The sequence below is a fragment of the Vicugna pacos genome, chromosome 11 (genome assembly GCF_048564905.1).
Source record: "Vicugna pacos chromosome 11, VicPac4, whole genome shotgun sequence".
Taxonomy (NCBI): domain Eukaryota; kingdom Metazoa; phylum Chordata; class Mammalia; order Artiodactyla; family Camelidae; genus Vicugna; species Vicugna pacos.
The window spans coordinates 9531992-9552353 of NC_132997.1; the positions used below are offsets into that span (position 1 = coordinate 9531992).

Consider the following 20362-nt stretch of genomic DNA (forward strand, 5'->3'; position numbering starts at 1 on the left):
ATTTTTTCATTAACCTCTGCTCCTCAGTGCTATGTGAAGGAGAGAAGGCTTAGAGAAAATGGAAACTCACAAGCAGCAAAGAAAGGTGAATCCAGGCACCCATTAATTGTGGGAGAGTGGTTTTGATCAGACATACAGCTCTCTTTCTCTACGCTGGACTAGCAGGGTTTGTGGGGCAGGATGAGCCAGCAGGGGTTTCTGCCAAAGAGCAAGATACTTTCTGAGATGATTCCTGCTTCTCAGGAGTAATGATAGAGATCTTAGCACAAAAATCAAAGAACAAAACAACTGGAAGAGGAAGCAACATTCAAAGTCCAGTACATTTCTTTTTTGTTCAGCACCAGCTCTAATGAACAGATCTCTTGTTTCTGTGTATGATGTCAATTAAGCTACTGTTCTGGCTCCCAGATACACAAGGGTGTTCTATATGTAAATGGTATTGATGTCATGCATGCTATCAATGTTAAGACTGCATCAGTATCTCTGCAGAATTTTGGTTCAATCATAAATACCACAGAGTCTAGAAGACGACCAGGTCAAAAAGCATCTTACTGAGATGAATCAGAATACTGAAAAATACACTGGTCCCATTGTGAAAGTGTGTTGCTAAATTAAAAACAAGGAACACAGTAATTTCCTCGACCCAAAGCCCTGTTGGACGGATGTCTTCTGAGATGTGGTATGTATATAAAAGGGATGGGATCCAGGAGTGAGAAATAAAGAAATAATGAAATCATTTCTTTATAGAGAATCAGCTGCCTTACATGCATGCCACTTTACATATTAAATCATCTGAAATTCCCTGGGGATCTGGAGCTGGCTCTTCACCTGCTGATGAGTTTGTAACTCAGTGCTAATTAACTGTAATGACTTTGAGAAATACCCTTCTAAATCACCACCCCATCCTGGGTTGCCAAAAGCCACCTGCACCTAGGTGGCTGACTAACAGCACCCCAATTTTATTCCATTTTTCATGTGGAATCCATTGTCCTCTGTCTTCACTGGAGAGCCAAGATGTCTCTAAATTTCTTCTGTGATGTGGTGTGGTAGGGAAGGAGAAGCTGCAGCCACAGAAGGTGGATATGTGAGAAAAGCTAAGGGGCTCTCTTCTCTAAGACCAGGACACAAAAGCCCCCTCTGTTCCTTACCAACTGGGCTCACAATTCTCATTCTATGAGAATGTAGGGGTTGATCAGATAATCTGAGGAACCAGGAGTGTCAGAGAAGGCAGTTCCCATGTGGCCAGTTCCTGGTGGCCTGGTGAGAACTGCAAGAGGCTGCTGGTAATTTTCCAGGCACTCAGCATGCTCCATGGTGCCCCTTGCACAGGCACAATGGCCGCATAGCCAGGAAGCCAGATGGACTCTATTCTAGGCAAATGCAGAAAAGGGATGACAGAGTCTGGATTTGCTTAGCCCCTTAGCCTTGCTGCTGGCCTTCTGTCTTCCAGGGCCAGATTTACACTTCATGGTCCCCAAAGGGAGAGCACATCCCAGCTTGGTCACCTGGAAGCTGTAGATTTGCTGATTTGCACCCTTGTGCATATTTTTATGTGGGCTGGGAAAACAGATGTCTCCATCCCGGTTACTGAAAACCCAGCTGGTTACTGCTGCATCAGAATGACCTGGATTTGGGGATCTGAGTTTTCCTTGCCAGAGCCTTGGGAAAGTCGGGAAATATGTCAGTCTTTGAGTTGAAGCACAGATGGTTGAGGTCAGAATCGCTGCATCCCTCTCTCTCCTGTGTGCTGTGGGGATTACAGGAACAGTGACAGTAAGCATAGTACATTACACCCAGTGCCCCTGCTCCCTTACATCATTTTTTAAAATTAGGCAGGTTAAAAATTAATTCAAACCAACCAACCAACCAACAGTAGAATCATCCTATAGTCTCTCCCATTTTTTAAACCACACCTGCACCACACCCTCCATTCTAGGTAATGATGGAATAGAACTTCATAAAATGGGTATTTGACCAGAATCTTCTGGCCAATGAGACAGCAAGTCTGCTGTGGAATACCTAGGAAAGCTTCCTCCCTCCTAAGAAAACAACACTTGAAGAAAGTTTTCTCTTTCTCCCACAGATGTTGCCCTATCTTCTCTAAGCAAAGGTGAGGGGGCGGGGAGTGTTTCAACAGGGAAGAGATATGGTTTGACTGGGGTTAAGTTTAACCAGAGCAGGAAGCATCACAGGGAGATGGCTGGAAATAACTGCTGGAGGGCTGTGGATGCGTCCAAGGTTCTGCTTCCCAAAGCAGGTGATGGTGTTATTTTTACAGTCCTGGTTGTGGCACAGCAACAACAAAGCATTTTGATTCAAGGCAACCTTGTGCTGGGTATAGAAAACAGTAATGACAGGTGAGGTGGTGTAGCGCTAAGAAATAGAGGTGGCTCTTTTTAGTAAAGACTATGCCAAAATGACATTTTCTGTAGAAACCCTTAAAGCTGTACACTTGCCTTTTCAGCCACTCTCATTATAATTACTCACCACTGAAATAATATATGTAAGGTGCTAAGTATAGTATCATGAGCATGGCAAGTACTCAGTACACATTAGCTACCGGCAGTATTGCAGATAGCAAAAGATCCTTCCTGGATGCCAAGGATAGCAGAATAATCTATAAAAATAACCCTGGGGGATCTGTCTCCCCTTCTCTGCCAGGTGGGAAGTCGGTTTGCCCTGTGGCATCATTATGCTTGTAATGTTTATCTTCTTCCTCCGGTTTCTCATTGTGCTGCTGGGCCCCTGGGGTGGTGTTGCTGGCAGTGCCCTGGCTGCAGGCTGCATGCAGCCTAGCTGGTCCAAATCTTCAAATTTAGGTTGCTGATCCCACAATCACAAACCCCTTGGCTCCATGTCTGGTTCTCTCTGCTTCAGTTAGACAGGAAACCAAAGCTGGGCAAACCTCCAGATTTTCAGATAGGCCTTCTGTTCAGATAAGCTTCCAAGGATGTTTCTGCTTGGGAACAGTAACACACCTCAGGTTCCTTCCTGGGTTTTGACTTGTGCCTCTGTGACATGCCACCAGGTTTAGAACTGATGTTGTACTTGGAGTGGAAATGCCCACATGTGGCTTGAATTAAACAGACCTCCATGGATCAGAGATGCAAGGCTAACTAATCTCAGGGTGTTAAGCTGAAATTTTCTTAGAGGCACCGAGCAATCTCCCCTGTGAGAGATAAGTCTTTGGCCCATGCGGTTCTTTTTAACTGAGTTCAACTTCATATTGAATACATAGCAGCTTCCTGGTGACTTAGTGAAGCAGTACAGTAAGGTGGGAAAATGGGCTTTAGCCTCCTTCTGCCCTGTGTTCAAATCCCTGCTCCAGACCCTAGTACTTGTGATGAAATCATCAAATTTCTCTGATCCTATGACCTTTCTCATAGGTTTATTGTGAGGATCATATTAGTATGTGCCAAATGACCAGAATGTAATAAATTCTCCATACATGGGGGATATTATTTCTAACGCCCCAGGGAGAGGAGATTGCTATTGTTCAAATGTATTTTATAAGTCAAAAAATAATGTTAATAAAAATAATGACATTAATGGAAATAGGCTAGTTTGCTCAAGAGAACAGTTTCTTTCAGACATTCTCATTATACCTGATTCTTTCCACATCTTTCATACTGGTTACCCAGGCTTAAGATTATTCTCTAGAAGCAATATATGGGGAAGAAGTTCTTTGAAATGTTACTAAAACTAACAACAGTGTTTGCCAGCTCAGTTTGGAAGAATGAACATAGCCCTAGGAAAGGAAGTTCTTATTTTAACTTGCAATCAATTCAGCTTTATCAAAAACAAGGGGAAACAAACTAGCATTTAAAAAATAGATAACAACTTTGACAAGGAGAGAAATTCAGCATTTGTCCCCTTTGATAGCAGAGCAGTCTATCCTGATATAGAGATCTCTTTATTCAAGTTTAGCTTCACTAAAACATGTGATGTTGCTGTACCTGTGAGGATTTGTTCAGCAAATGATATTTAAGCACCAACATTGAAGGATTCAGCAATGATAAAAAAAAAAAAGACTGTTCTAGGTGAGGTTTGAATCTGAGGATCTCTAATGTGAGGCATTTAGAGCCAAGAATCTGAAATTCAAAATTCAAAATTGCTCAGTTCCGAGCAGGACTGCATGCCCTGATTCTGGGCTGGCTCTCTCCAAAAACATACCATTGGGCCATCTCATTCATTCTTCCACCTTTCTTTCCCTTATGAGAATTTTTCAATTTTGATATCATTTATCAATTACCTGAGAAATGGATCTCATGATATAATTCATGGGACTCTGTTTGGTAAGATCTTTTCCTAAAAGAAAAATTTTTTTTGCTATTTTTATTTTATTTTATTTTATTTTATGTTGTCTTCATTTTTGTTTATTGAGTTATAGTCAGTTTACAATGTTGTGTCAATTTCTAGTGTACAGCACAATTCTTTAGTCATACATGAATATACATATATTCATTTTCATATTCTTTTTAACTATGAGTTATTACAAGATATTGAATATATTTCCCTGTGCTATACAGTATCAACTTATTTATCTATTTTATATATATACCCATCAATATCTGAAAATCTTCATCTCCCAGTTTAGCCCTTCCCACCCTCCTCCCCCTGGCAACTACAAGTCTGTATTCTATGTCTGTGAGTCTGTTTCTGTTTTATATATAAGTTCATTTGTCGTCTTCTTTTTTTATTTTTGTTCCAAATATGAGTGATACCATACAGTATTTTTCAGTGGAAAAGGAGGAGAAATTAATATGGAAAACCTAAAATAACCAATTGGAAACCAACCACTCTGCTTGATGGATGCAAATAAATGTTGTTTTTGGCAAAAGGAAAGTATTGTTTTCTATTTGGAAATAGGTGAACCTGTCAAGCCAATAAAAAATAAGTTAATTATGAATAAGACAAGGAATACTTTACAAAATGTATTATAAAAAGGTAATGAACAACTGCATACCTATATACTGGCCATGTTAGGCTATGTGAATAATTTTCTAGAAAACAAAAGTTACAAAATTGAGTCCCAAGAGGAGGGTATGGCTCAAGTGATAGAGCACATACGTATCATGCACAAGGTCCTGGGTTCAATCCCCAGTATCTCCTCTAAAAATAAAAGTAAATGAAAAAACCTAATTAACTCCCTTCATAAAAAACATCTCGTATCCAAAATTGAGTCTCGGAAGGACAGAAACTTCAAACAGACCATTTTCTTAAAAGAAATGGAAAAGTTGGTCACACATCCACCTCGGGGTGGCCTGAGGAGCTGATGCCTTTGAGTTGTTGGAAAGCTTGGCAACTATCTTACAAAGGTAGCTTCTCCCCACCCCAGCATCTGCCAGCACCCCCAGGATGAAACTGGGGCTTGTTTAAGTTTAAAACATACAAGTAAACATTCCTATATACGCAGAGCTTATTTATTTTATATGTAGTAGTTTGTGTCTCTTAATCCTTTATCCCTTCTTGGCCCTCCCCGCTTCCCTCTCACCACAAGTAACAACTAGTTTGTTCTCTATATCTGTGAGATTGTTTGGGTTTCATCATATACATTCACTTGTTTTATATTCCAAATGCCACATATAAGTGATAACATCCAGTATTTATCTTCTCTGCCTGACCTAGTCCTCTAAGCACACTATCCTCTAGATCATTCCATGTCATTTCAAATGGGAAAATGTCATTCTTTTTTATGACTGAGTAGTAGCCCATTCTATATATGTATAAATATAAATGAAATAAATTATGTACATATTTATTTATTCATCTATTGCTGGACAATTAGATTGCTTCCATTTTTGGCTATTGTAAATAATTCTGTTATATATATATATATTAGGATGCAACTATCTTTTTGAATTGGAGTTTTTCTTTTCTTCAAATATATATCCAGGTGTGGAATTTCTGGATCATATGAGTTTTATATATAGGTTTTGAAGAATTTCCAAATGTTTTTCAAAATGTCTGTAACAATTTACATTCCCACCAATGGTGTACAAGGGCTCCCTTTTCTCCACTTCCTCACGAACATATGTTATTTGTGAACTTTTTGATGTTGGCTATTCTGGCAAGTGTGAGATGACATCTCATTGGGTTTTGATGTGCATTTCTCAAGTGATTAATGACGTTGAGCATCTTTTCATGTGCTGTGGGTCATCTGTATTTCACCTTTGGAAAAATATCTATTCAGAATTTATACCCATTTCTTTCTCTTTTTTAACATTTTTTATTGATTTATAATCATTTTACAATGTGTCAAATTCCAGTGTAGAGCACAATTTTTCAGTTATACATGAACATATATGTATTCATTTTCTCATTTTTTTCTCTGTGAGCTACCATAGATCTTGTATAATAGATAAACAAGATTATACTGTATAGCACAGGAAAATATATACAAAATCTTATGTATGCATTTCTTAATGAGAGTTTGTGTGCTATTGTGTTGTGTGAGTTTTTATATATTTTGGATGTTACCCCAATCAGATCTGAATTGCAGTTATTTTCTCTCATTTCATGCCTCACCTTTTCAATTAGTGCATGATTTCCTTTGCTGTGAAGAAGCTTTTCAATTAGCTGTAGTCTCAGTTGCTAATTTTTATTTTCATTTCTTCTAATTTCTGTAGTCAGAGCCAACAATTCAAAACCAAATCTGATGTTAAGGACCTCACTGCCTATTCTTTCTTGGTGTTATATGGTTTCAGGTCTTCTATTCAAGTCTTTAATCCATTTTGACTTTCTGTGGATGCTCTAAGATAGCAGTCCAGTGTGATTCTATTGCATATAACTGCCCATTTTTCCACACACTATTAATGGTGGAGATTGTCCTTTCTGCTACTGTGCATTTTAGGCTTCTTTGTTGTAATTTTCTTGACCATACATGTGTGGATTTATTTCTGGGCTCTGTATTCTGTTCCATTGGTCTAAATGTCTGTTTTTATGCCAGTACCATACTGTTTGTGTCACTACACTTTTGGCTTTTTTTCTTCTTCTCTAAATTACATGTGGAAAACCAGCAGGGGGACAGGGCTCCCGAGCAGTGCAGGGCCTTTTATCCTGTAGTCACCAAGGGCTATAGAGCCCACTGGGCTACCTGCTAGACAGCTGCAGGACAAGACATGGGACTGGGGACCTGAGGTTTCCCAAAGCCCCAGCTTCCTGCCACTTCCCAGGCGAGTACTGGGGCCCACGAGGCCACACTGACATCTCCCAGGACTATGGAAAGAGCCTTGGGGGAGGAACTGTGGGCCCAGGGCAGACCAACCTCCAGCATTTGAGGTAAACCTGAGGGAGGAGTCAACCAGGTAAAGAGCTCAATGGGCTTTCACTGAAGGCAGGGCAGGGGGTGGTCCTTGGAAGAACAGACAGACAGAGGCCAGTGTGGCTGGACTGAGGAGAACAAAACTAGGTGGGCTGCTGACAGGAGGAGGGGCTTCAGATCTGGCTCAGGATTGGGGCTTTTCCCCAAAATGACCCTGAGACATTTCTTGTGTGTTAGCAGAGTGACAGGAACAGGTCTGTATTTTAAACATCCCTCTCTTGGATTGAAGGGAGTAAGAAAGGAAAGCAAAGAGCATGAATCTGGGGCAATGGCAGTGGTGGATTAGACAGGGAAGGTGAGGGGGATACAGAGAGGTGATGAATGCATTTGCAGTTGGGACCCAGGGACAGGGGAGAAGCTGACTGCATGTGGGGTGAAGAAGAAAGAGGGATCAGACAGAGTCCCAGGTTCTGGTTTGAGCAGGTGGGGAGATTGAGCAGCTGCTGCATGGATGGGGGAGGGGTGCGAAGTGAGTTCCAGAAGGCAGAGTGGGGCAACATAAATCTTATGAGATTAGATCAGTTCTGATACACTTTATTTTTTCATGGACATATATTTGATTTGCAGTGTTGTTTAAGTTCCTGGTATACAACATACTGCTTCAGTTATACATGCATATATGTTCTTTCTCATATTCTTTTCCATTATAGGTTATTATAAGTTACTGTATATACTTCCCTGTGCTATTCAGTAGGCCCTTGTATATCCTACCTTGTGTCTGTAATCCCACACTCCTGATTTATCCCTCCCCACCACCACTTTCCTCCTGGAAACCATAGATTATTTTCTATGTCTGTGATTCTATTTCTGTTTTGTAAATAAGGTCATTTGTATCCTTTTTTATTTTTTTTTTAGATTCCACATATAAGTTATATTTATCTTTGTCTGACTTACTTCACTTAGTATGATAATCTCTATATACATTCCATTTAGTTGGAAATAACATTCTTTCATTCCTTACAATGACTGAATAGTATTCCAAGGTGTATATATACCACATCTTTCTCATCCACTCACTGTCAGTAGACATTTACTGTGCTTCCACATCTTGGCCACTGTAAATAGAGCTGATGTGAACTTGAGGTGTATGTCTGGGAAATCTAGAGATTATCATAATATGTGAAGTAAGTCAGACAAAGACAGATATTATATGATATAATTAATATGAGAAATCTAAACAAAAGGCAAAAGTGATACCATTTTATAATGAAGTCACTGAGAGAAACTGCTTCCCAGGGGGTTTCAAGCAAGATGTAGTACTACAGATGACAAAAAAATACTCCATACCTCATGATCTGGACTCTGATTATACTGGGTTTGGACTGTAAAACCTGACAGCCATCCTGTGTCTTGGGGAGAGTAATTTAAGGACAGGAACATAAAGGAAGCAGCAAATGACACTGACAAGCCTGTCTGGTGATGCCAGCCATCATTTGCCTGTCTGTCCCTGGCCCCTATGCATAAAGCCAGAGAAGCCCAGCTTGCCAGTCTGTGTGCCCCATGAAGGGGATAGTCTCCTATCCCCAGCTATATCCTATCTGCCTCCAGCCCTGTGGTTTTTAGTGTAGGCTGTTGAGCCAGACTGTCTAGGAGTCTGTGATCCCATCTCCAGCCCCTGCTACCTGTATAGCTTTGAGTCACTATGTTCTGACTTCCTAGACAGGACCTCAACACCTCTCATCAGCTTTGCTTTGGAAATTAGAAACTCTCAGACCTCAGGATGCTCTTGTCCATCCCACCTATGTGCAGGCAGTTTTCTGCTGGCCACACAGAGATTTAGCACTGGCTTACAAGCCTGCACAAACAACACACACACCCACATGTGAAGGTTGACATTAAATACAGGCTATGGGATGGGATCAAGAGAAAAACAGACACAGGGGAGATACTAAGAGTAAGTAAAAGGGTGTAGGAGGCATCACTAAGATGGGGCAATTCTCCCCCACTTTTCAGGTCTTATCCCACATGCACCTGAGGACAGCCCTAGAAGTACATGATAGAATAATCCCCACTGTGCAGGTGAGGAGACAGACAGGCCTGGACAGATGCCAGGATATATGCAGGATGGAGGACAGGTAAGAATGAGGAGTTGAGTCTGGAAGCCAGATTGTCTCCTCACAGCTACACACAGAGCCTCCCCGGGAGCTGTGGAGAGGCAGGGCTGCTGTAACTGTGGAAGATGTGGATTTGCATGGAGAAGGGTGAGCAGGCAGGTACATAAAGGGCTGTGTGTGGAGGTGTTGTCTGAGCATGGGGTTCAAGTAAGGGGACCCAAGGAAGTGATGTCACTTCTTTGACCACAGACCCCAACAGAAATAGAACCAGGTAACCAGGCACCCACATTCTAGTGATGGCCCTAGAGCCAGCTCACTTGGTAGGAGACAGCTGAGAGAGAAACATGTTCTCCTTCTGTGTCCCCACCTCCAGGGCTTCAGCTTCAGGAAATCCTGAAATGAGAGGTTTTTCAGATGCTGTAGATGTTGGTTCAATCCTCAATTCGGATGACTCTGATCTTTTACCAGGAATTCACCTAAGGTAAAATATGTGGCCTGGAGCAGACCAATCCAGACACAGCCACCTCAGGGAGCCCTCCCTGGTCAGGGCTACTTCTCCTCATCTCCATTTGGGGGAAGGGGAACTTGAGGGGAGTTTTCCCTTCTAGGCAGGAACAGGTTGTTGAGCACTTGGTAACCTGGTGGTCCTGTCATTGTCACAGCCAAGGACAGGCCTGGCAGGGGGGAAAGAGGACTCCTCAGGGGCCTCCTACCTGTGCTTTGCCAATGGGAATCCAAGGGCTTCAGGTTGTTGGGTTTTTGTCCCTCATGTAGATCTGTGCAGAGAGTGGTATGTGTGAGTCTGGAGTCGAGACGTAGATCTGAGAATCAGCCAATACATTCAGACAGGGCTCTAATGATTCTGACTGGCTGCTAGGCACTGTGTTTGCAGGACTCTACACAGGACATCAGAAAGGACCTGGTCCGTGGGGTCCCCAGTTCTATCTCCCTGCAAGAGGGGCAAGGGCCCCAAGACACCAGCAGAGCTCAGTGCAGGCTCAGGGTGAGTGCGAGCGAGGAGACTCCAAACCCAGGAAGCCCTGGGTCCCAGAGCTGCCCTGCACCTCCCTTGGTATCTCTATTAGAGACCTGCTGGCAAAGGAATCTGATTCCCTGTTTCTTCCACCCACCCTCACAGCCCAGACCCTGTCTTGGCCAGATGCAATGTCAATGTCCATATATTAGACAGAATCTCAGAAAGAGACTTTGATAGAATCTCAGTTCATGTTAAGTCAATGGTGTTTTTACATTTTTCTACAGATTTTCCTGTTTTTCTTCCACCCTTACATTTCCATGTTTGCCTGACTATCCTGATCCCTCCCACTCCAGGATCAGTCTCTGTGTTCTCATCTCTAAAATGGAATGTTTTGACAGCAGTCACAGGGATGATGTAGTTCATACAGGGAGGTGCTGTCACTTCTGTGCTGTTCACTTATCTGTGAAACTGATGCATTTAATCATCACCCACTGATACCTTTCCTGGTGATAAGTATAACCTTTATTCTGCTGAGGGCTCTCCTGTCCCACCTCTTGGCACATGTCCCTGAGGTTTGGGGATTTGGTCTGAGCTCTAGCCCAACACCCTGCCCTGGAGGTCCATGGTGTTGCCTCTGACTCTTATCTCTCCTCTGTTCCACCCCAGGCAGAAGATGTGTCAACAGGAAGCAGGAATGGGACCTGCATGTCATGAAACATCCAGAGAGACAGACTGGAGATTCTGGTGGCAAATCTGGTGCCTGCCATCCTGTCAGCAACCCCACTAACCACACATGTTCCTGGGCACCTATAGAGCTTTGGCCACCACCTAGCTGGTTCTTGACCTTCTAGTCCAAAAGTGAGCACTCTGCCCTCACAGGACATTGGTGATTCAGCCACCTACTGGTGATGAGATGGGGGAATGTCACTCCACCTACATGAACCTCAGTTTGCCACTCTGCACCCTGGAGTGAGCGAAGATCAGGCCCTAGGATGATAGTAAAACAGAGGGGGCCCTTCATGGAAAGTGCTTTCTGGGGCCCTTGCCCCTGGAAAGGTCAGCTGGAGGGGTTGTGGTTGTGCTAATTGGTCATTTTCCTCCTGCCCTTGAGGAAGTCTCCACCTCCTGCATCACTGATTGTGGCCTTGGGTTAAAATATTTTGCTATTTCAAATGTGATTTGTATTCCATTGGCTGTCCGTGTCCTAGGTCAATGAGAGCAGGGATCCCTGGGAGAAAAAAAATGGAGTCCTAGGCCCACTCAGGTCTGTGTAGTGGGACTGGTTGGGTTCATTCATTCCTCAAGTATAGTAAGGGACCCTAGGGACAGATACATTTATAGGAACAACAATCATTTAATGCACTGAGCAGACAACAGCCCTGCCCTCCAGGGCTTCCATTCTACCAGGAGTCACACTGTCACACTAGACACCACATCCAGGTAGTGTTCTCAGTACAGTAAATGTGACAGAATCCTGGCCTCCTTTAGATATTGATACATCCTCCCTTACACCGATGAGGATGGTGGACACCTTCACCAGCTGAGATGGCCAGTTTCTTTGATTGAAGAGGAGAGGCCTCCCTTCCCCAAATCCAGTGTGGATCTGTAGACTGTGTCGATAAGCAGGGAGCAAACCCTGAATTTCACACATATGATTTTTGCTTGAGAGCAGAAGTCTTAGGGCTTCTTCTGGCAAAGAAGAAAGGAGACCCAGAGAGCTGTGGTTGGGTCTGTGGCACTGTGAGGGGCATGTGGGAGGTCAGAGGACAGAGTCAGCCCCTAAGAGAACCCACAGCCATCCCCTCTCCATCCCAGCCCTGTCCTCACCTCCTTCCTGGGACCCAGAACACAAGGAGTGAAGAGCATCCTGCTCACACTCTGGTGGAGCCTCAATGATGGGAACTCAGCAGGTGCTCAGGGGACCCAGTGAGCCTCAGGAGACAGGTGAGCCCACCCTGTGGGAGGTGAGTGCCATGGGCAGGAAAAGACCCAGGCGGGGTTCCTGGAGTTTTAGGCAGCAGGAAGGTGCAGGTGAGTAGTGAGGAGGCCCCCGGGAAGCCTGCGTGGCAGACACAGCCTGTCTGTTCCCTCCTGGGTCAGACACTCATAGAGCAGCTCTGTGTTCCTGAGAGGGCAGTGCCCAGAGCACACAGCCTGCCTCTCCTCACAGAGGTCACATTCAGTGGGGATGGGCAGGGAGAGGGACAGAGCAGTGTGACAGGTGTCCCTGAAGAGGTGAAGAGGTGGAGAGTTGGTCACACCACTGACCAAGGCCTTTCCCTTCATAAGGCTTGTAGCAGCCCCTCCTCTGTGTCCAGGCCCACTTCTGCCCAGACTGTCAGGTGAGAAGGGATGTGGAGCAGAACTGGCCTCTGGGTGGAGAGGAGCCAAAGGCAAAGAGGCTCAGTTCCCCACAGGGCTCTGAGATCACAGCCTGGAATGAAAGGCCAGGTCTCTGCTGCCCTAGCCCCAGTTGTTTCCCTTTTTACTGAAGAATTAGCAGTGGTAGAATAGTGTTTAAATTCAGAGAAAAACACTGGTGGCTGCCAGATATGTTATCTTTCAGAGCTTAAAATCCAGTCCCAAGTGCAACATCCAGGGACCACTTTAAGGATCACTTCTCTCCTTAGCTCATGGTCTGACACCCAGTGATCAAGCCTGGTTTCCCTCCACTTTCCAGGAGTTCCTCTAAGCACGTCCTGGTCTCCTTGGAGGCCACAGCTCAAGTCTTAAAGGCCCCAGGTCAGGAAGGAGTTGCCTCCTCCTTCCATGCTAAGGAATTTCCCTCAAGCCTTTCATGTCTCAGAACCTGCCTCTTCCTGTGATGAGCCAGGGGCAGTCACTGTCTTTGCAGTAGTCCACTCCAGCCACACTAAAGGATGTGGTCTTCCCCTCTGATCTAAAAAGAGCAGACTCATCAGAGCACAATAGAGCACCAATAGCACAAAGATACACACACATGCCCTGGCATTGTCCCATCCTGAATTATAAAGAGAGAACAGACCCTTTCATGTCTGACACTTCTCTAAGTTTTGGTGGCTCAGGCTTCATACACGAGCTACGTCACCTGTACTGGTAAGGCGGCGTTTCACCTGCACAGGTGCTTTTCTACAAGACCTTTCCAAGAAGAAAGCTTCTCTGCATCACGTAGGCTGGGAGTGGGAGCTCAGCCCCAGGATGGCAGAGGTCGGGGGAAGGGTTCCCTTTCCACATCTTGCTCCAAATGCCACTGCCTTTGCCCTATGTAAAAGGTCATTGGCTTTCTGTCCCAACATCCACTACATCTCCACATGTTCTCAGGCGAGGTATCCTTATACATGAGGGTCAAGATTTCATTTAAAAACCCTATAGGCTTCCAGGCAGGACATTTTCCTTTTCACAAAGTAAAAGTGATCAGTCTCTACCTAGATTTCTGGAATTCAGTGCTTGAAAAAATGGAATTATATAGAGAGTTTATTCAAGAATTTTATACTCATGAAAATGTCTTTTATGTAAAAAGTCAACGCAGAGATATCATCTGATATATAACAGCTGTAAAAAGATTACACTATTACACTCACATATTGTTCATAAAAAGCAAATACACACACATCAACTATATGAAGAACAAAGCTGAAAGGAAACAAAGACATTTACAGTGATTGCTTCAGTGATTCCTATTCTGCTTCTTTATGTTTCTTTGTATTTTCCAAAATTAATAACATTTGTTTCTATTTTACTCGGAAAAGTAAAATAAGCATTGGGAAAATTCAGACTAAGAAGCATCCACAAGATATAATAAAGACAAAAATTAACATCTGCATGGGACAGAATATTGTAGGAACCGTGTTCCCAGCTAATACACTGACCCTCCTTGTAGAAAACAGAGGGTAGATGGTGCGTGCTTTTTCATAAAATGTCATCTCTTGCTATAAGTATGTAAATACTATATAAAATATACCACATAAATACTATATTTGCCCGTGTTTCACATTAAAATGAAAGACTTGACATGCCCAGTGAATACAGCTAATCCCTAGAATAATATTTCTAATCTTTTGAAAGGCTGAGGACAGTCAGAAAGAAAATTCCACACTTGTGTACCACTTTTTTTCTGCTTAGCAAAATGCTACCCAAAAGCCTAAAAAGTACCTAAGGTCTCTTCTTGGTTTATTAATAGATTGAGCAATATCATAAAGTCACTTTCCATGGCCCAGAAGGAAGCTTGCAAGAGCACAAGGCACATCAGCTGCTGCTCTGAATGAAGGTATCAATTACTTGCACACCCCCTCCTTTTCCCTGAAAACTTGAAAGTGTGTAGAACTAGTGACTATCTCTTCTTATCACAGCACAGACAGATGGCTGCAGGGTTCTCCTGTGAAATAGTGAGAGCCGAAGTGGACCCTGATTTCTCCAAGGAACAGCTAGCAGATCTGTTCATCAGTAGTGGTAAGTCTGTTTCAGCAAACTGAATTGTGGGAACAAAAACACGTCTCGTCAGTGATGCCATTACAAGGAAATAAATGTTGCTTGGGATAAATTTAAGTGGACTTTTAATTTATTCAGCAGCATTCCGATGAAAACTGGGACCCAGGTGAACACTTGCAAAGAACTATTTTCATGTACATATCATTACATTTATTGCACATCCTGTATTTTTTCTTTTTCTTCATCTTTTGTTTATAAATTATTGTCTGCTATGAGCATACTATATAACTGGCACCAGATGATGCTAAAGGAGGAGGTGGTAGGAGCAGTCCACCTGGCAGAGCTAAGTATTGTGTCTTTGGTGCAGTTTAGAACTGCACAGTGATCAAAGCAGATCAGTTTTGGGTAAATTTTATTCTTACTTATAAATGCTCTGCAACCTAAGAACCCCTTATTGCTGCACCTGGGGTGAACTGCTTTCTCCACCTCACTCTTAGAGTGCTGTTGACTGGTACTTTGTTAAGCACATTACATGTATTAGTTAACTCATTTAATCTCCACAGCAGCCCTGTGCAAGTCAGTATTGTTACCTCCATTCCAAAGGTGAGGAAACAGGCACAGAGAGGTTCAATAACTTGCCACAACTACATAGTGGCAGAACCACGGTTAAAATGTCTATTAATAGAATGTTTTCATTAATTTTTCTATCCTTAGGCTCTAGAGTTTAACACCCCAAGCTTCACCACAGGTGGAGTTAGTGTAACCCTGCATAGCATAGCGTGACTAGTGGTTGTGAAACAAAACTGAAACGGACCAGCCTCCAGTCTCCAAGACCTCAAAGCCACAGAGACCCTGGGGGCCAAGGGGAGTGAAGGAGGGAGGCAGTTGTGCGCTGAGTGGAGAGGAGGGTTGAAATGTGAATTCAGGTCTCTTTTTTAGGGGAAGTGGTGACTCTCATCTTTGGAGCTATGATCAAGGAATATATCTTGTGGCTGGGGTAGCAGTTGACCAGGATGAGGAAGAAGGAAATAGCCAGGAGTTCCTAAATCAAAAAATAAAATTCAGAAGCAGTTTTAGAGAGGCATGGAGGAGTCCACAAAACCTGAAGCACATATTTTGGGGACAGGAAAATCCCACCAGAATCTGAATGTTGCTCCGGTACTGAGGTCAGTCTTTGACCAGAGACTAGTGAAAGTTAGCTACAGAAAGTTGTTTTTCTCTGACCATGATACTAATAATAGCTAATATATATTAAGCTTTGACTCTGGTAAGCTTTATTCTAAACACCTGACTTATAAATACTTGAGACAGAAGTTAAGTACCCGATCCACAGATCCCATGGCAAGAACACAGCAGAGCAGGGCTCAGAACAAGCAGTCTGGCTCCTAGTCCTCAAAAGACTAGGAATAGACTTACCGTATGACCCAGGAATCCCACTCCTGGGCATATATCCAGAACAAACCCTACTTCAAAATGACACCTGCACCCCAATGTTCATAGCAGCACTATTTACAATAGCCAAGACATGGAAACAGCCTAAATGTCCATCAACAGATGACTGGATAAAGAAGATGTGGTATATTTACACAATGGAATACTATTCAGCCATAAAAACTGACAACATAACACCATTTGCAGCAACATGGATGCTCCTGGAGAATGTCATTCTAAGTGAAGTAAGCCAGAAAGAGAAAGAAAAATACCATATGAGATCGCTCATATGTGGAATCTAAAACAAACAAACAAAGCATAAATAGAAAACAGAAGTAGACTCATAGACATAGAATACAAACTTGTGGTTGCCCAGGGGGCAGAGGGTGGGATTTCAAAATTGTAGAATAGATAAACAAGATTATACTGTATAGCACAGGGAAATATATACAAGATCTTATGGTAGCTCACAGAGAAAAAAATGTGACAATGAATATATATATGTTCAAATATAACTGAAAAATTGTGCTCTACACTGGAATTTGACACAACACTGTAAAATGATTATACATCAATAAAAAATGTTTAAAAGTAAAAAACAGTCTGGCTCCTGAACCTGACCTGAATCACTGCCAGCCATTGCTCCTTAAAAACTCACCTGTGCCAAATATTTATTTCTCCTCCTAGTTTTATAACAAAAGCCCGTATGTGTTTTCAAGGTTCCATCTTGTTTCATCTCAATGTAAAAAACTAAAATATTTTGTTCTCACCCTATCACTGTAGATAAGCAATTAGACTGGATTCTGCTCTAAACTTAGAGAGCTAAAAAAATCTGAGAACAGTGAATTAGGTCAAGGAGGATGCAAAGGTGACCAACTCAGTGTTTCTAAACTTTTGGGAGCATCTTGTTAAAAAACAAAGCAAAACAAAACAGAACAAAAACACCTCTTCTTCCTAATTGCCCAATTTGGTGAGTGCACAAGTCTTTTGGCCCCTAAACTTGGAATTCAGGTCTCATTGGCAGACTTAAAAAACCTAAATGCCCACAAGTGCCAAAAAGCCACATTAAGGGGTGAAGCCAGCTGATTGGGACTGGGGGAGGGGAGGCACATCTTGTTCTCCCCAGGGCAGCAGCTTTCAGCTCTAGCCACTTGTTGGTGGTAGAAGCATAGACCCAGGGTCCTGAGATCTTGTGATTTGGAAGAAGAAGCCAGAAATCCAGGTTTTTCTGTGAAAATCTGGGAGTTTGTTCTTTCCATATTTTCAACTATCTCTATTTTTAAAGCAGTATGAGGACCATTTAGAACCCTCAGGTTCTCATTCATGGACCCCTCACCCTTTTCACACAGCCAGTCTGTGTTCATGTCCTGCCAAGTGGGCCTCAGTGTGCCTTTTTCATCCACCCTTATGGTACCATCCTACTGTATGCCCCCTTTCCCCCGGCAGTGGCTGCTCTGCCTACCTCTTCTCCCTGAACATCCTTCATGGACCACCAGACTCCTGATTGAAAGTTCTGTGTGATTTCTGCCTCCCACATTCTTTCATCACTCACTGAATCAAGTCAATGCTATTCAAGACCTTCCACTCAAGGACATTGACCCATCTGATTTGCTTATCTGTCCCTTTTTAATTTAATTTTTGAGATATAGTGTAAGTTTAAGGTGTACAATGCATTGATTCCATACATGTACATATTGCAAAATGAATACCACTGGAGCATTAGCTAACATCTCCATCACTTCACATAATTACCATTTCCTTCTCACAGTGAGAACATTTAGTATTTTCTCTCTTAGCAACTTACAAGTATAGAATACAGTATTGTTAACTATAGCCTCCATGTTTACATTAGATCTCTGGAACTTATTTATCTTATAACTGCACCCTTTGACTGTCATCTCCCCATTTCTCTCATCCTCCAGCCCCTGACAACCACCATTCTACTGTGTATCATCAGACTGGCATTTTTAGATTCCACATACACATGATATCATGCAATATTTGTCTCTCTGACTTATCTCACCTAACGCAATGCCCTCAAGATCCATCTGTGTTGTTACAAATGGCAGTGTTTCTTTCTTTCTCATGGCTGAATAATATTCCATTGTATATATATGGCACATTTTCTTTATCCATTCATCTGCTGATGAGTAGGTAGGTTGTTTGCATATCTTGGCTATTATGAATTAAGCAGTGAACATGGGAGTGCAAATATCTCTTCAAGATCTCTGCAAGATTTTATTGCCTTAGGATATATACCCAGAAGTAGAATTGCTGGATTATATGGTAGTTCTATTTTTAGTTTTTGAAGACCCTCTATGCTATTTTCCACAGTTGTTGTACCAGTTTTCATTCCCACCAACATTGTCGAGAGTTCCCTTTCTACACATCCTCACCAACACTTGTTAACTCTTTGGTGACAGCCGTCCTAACAGGTATTGCTATCTCACTGTGGTTCTGGTTTGCATTTCCCTGATGGTTGCTGATGTGGAGCTTCTTTTCATGTACTTGTTGGCCATTTATACATCTTCTTTGGAATATCTGACCCTTTTTAAAAATAGATACCTAAGCTCCAGCGAAAATATGGTATTTCTCCACACATATCCTTTGCTTTTCCACTGTCTACTCTTCTTTGTTTATGCTGCATTTTTGCCTAGAATTACTCTAGGATTTCATCTAGAATAAACACACTAACTCTCTCTCTCTCTCTCTCTTTCACACACACACACTATGACTGCTGCATGGCAGGTACTATGCCCAGTACTATGTTGTACAGTGCTGATCGAAATAGCCATGGAAGCCCCTGCTTAAATGCTCTAAGGACACCTCAAATGAAGGCTTTTCTAATCGCCCCAGATATGACAACCACCTCTGATGAACAGCAGTAGGTTTTGTTTACCTCTGTGCCCCACCTAACTCTAGGTCAAGGCAGTGAGGGTACTATCTGGGCTTTTGGGCTTTTGTGCTGGCCCACACACATGTTGTGAGCTCCCTGAAAGCTAGTAATGTAGCTTATTCTTCTGTTTCACCTTGTACACTGATTGCCAATAATTGCTTGTTGAATGAGTGGATGAATCTCCTGATCAGGAAATAGCATGGGCAAAGAAAAAGGAGTTAGTCATACTTAGTTGTCAGCAGGCAGAAGAACTTGCTTATGGTGGAGGTAGAAAGAAGTAAGATTAGAGTGTGCAGGAGTTGTTAAGGCAATAGCTGATAATAGGGCATAAGGATAAGAGTGAGTTCAGTTTGATAAAGGAAGTTTTGGAACTATAGAATGAGGCCAAAAATCTCCACTCTAACTCCTTTCTCATGTAGGAAGTAGTGTAGCATCTCCAAGTATTAAAGGATTTTATTCTGTATGTGGATCAGCAATTTATAAGTATCAAATACCCTCTTTCTTTTTTTAATAACAAAAGTAAGACATAAACACAAGATTCATCTGCCAAGACTGTGTAGGCATTTGCCCAAGTTTGCCAGCTGAGTGTATCATAGATCCTCATCTGCCAGAGTGCACATGTCCGCTCAGCCCTGAGTTCTTCTGACTCTGCTTCCTACATCTCGTCTCCATCCCCTGCTCTCCTGTCCCCCTGCCACCTATCATTTCTTGCTCAAGGGAAAATGGAGACCCTTCTTATTTTCTCTGGTCTCATTCCTTCCACAGGCCCCCTACAGGCTTCCGGAGGGCTCACCCTAGAATAGAAAACTGCTCAGGACAGTTCCCTGCTATTACACTGCAGTGGCTCCAGAATAAACACTGAAGGTCTCCAGATGTTAAGAACATTACAGTCTGGCTTCAGATCTCTCCCTTGCTGCTGTCCATCCTCATCTCCTAAAACTCCATCCACTGTCACCATCATTTTCTCAGTAAGACCAACTGCTGTTGACTGGTGACCAATGAGAAGGTCAAAGAAAACATACACTTTGAATAGATGGGGGCACCAGAGGCTTCTGAGCAGTGTGAGAGAATCTTGTGTGAGCCAGTGGGAAGGGTCTATGGAGACTGTGGTGTCCCTTTTTTTGTTGTGCAGAAAGCACCTAGCAGGGAATGTTCTTTTGGTCAAAGGGTGATGGAAAAGGACAGAGAATAGCGTGAGCAGAGATCTGGATGAGAGAAAGGGTGTCTCCTCCTCTATTCCATGTAGGCTTTTAGAATATTGGGGATAGGAATCT

At 42.8% G+C, this 20362-nt stretch overlaps 1 pseudogene; it reads left to right on the forward strand.

The window, feature by feature from the left end:
• LOC140699154 (cortactin-binding protein 2-like) overlaps positions 1–20362 on the forward strand; it is a 53251-nt pseudogene that overhangs the window by 14070 nt on the left and 18819 nt on the right.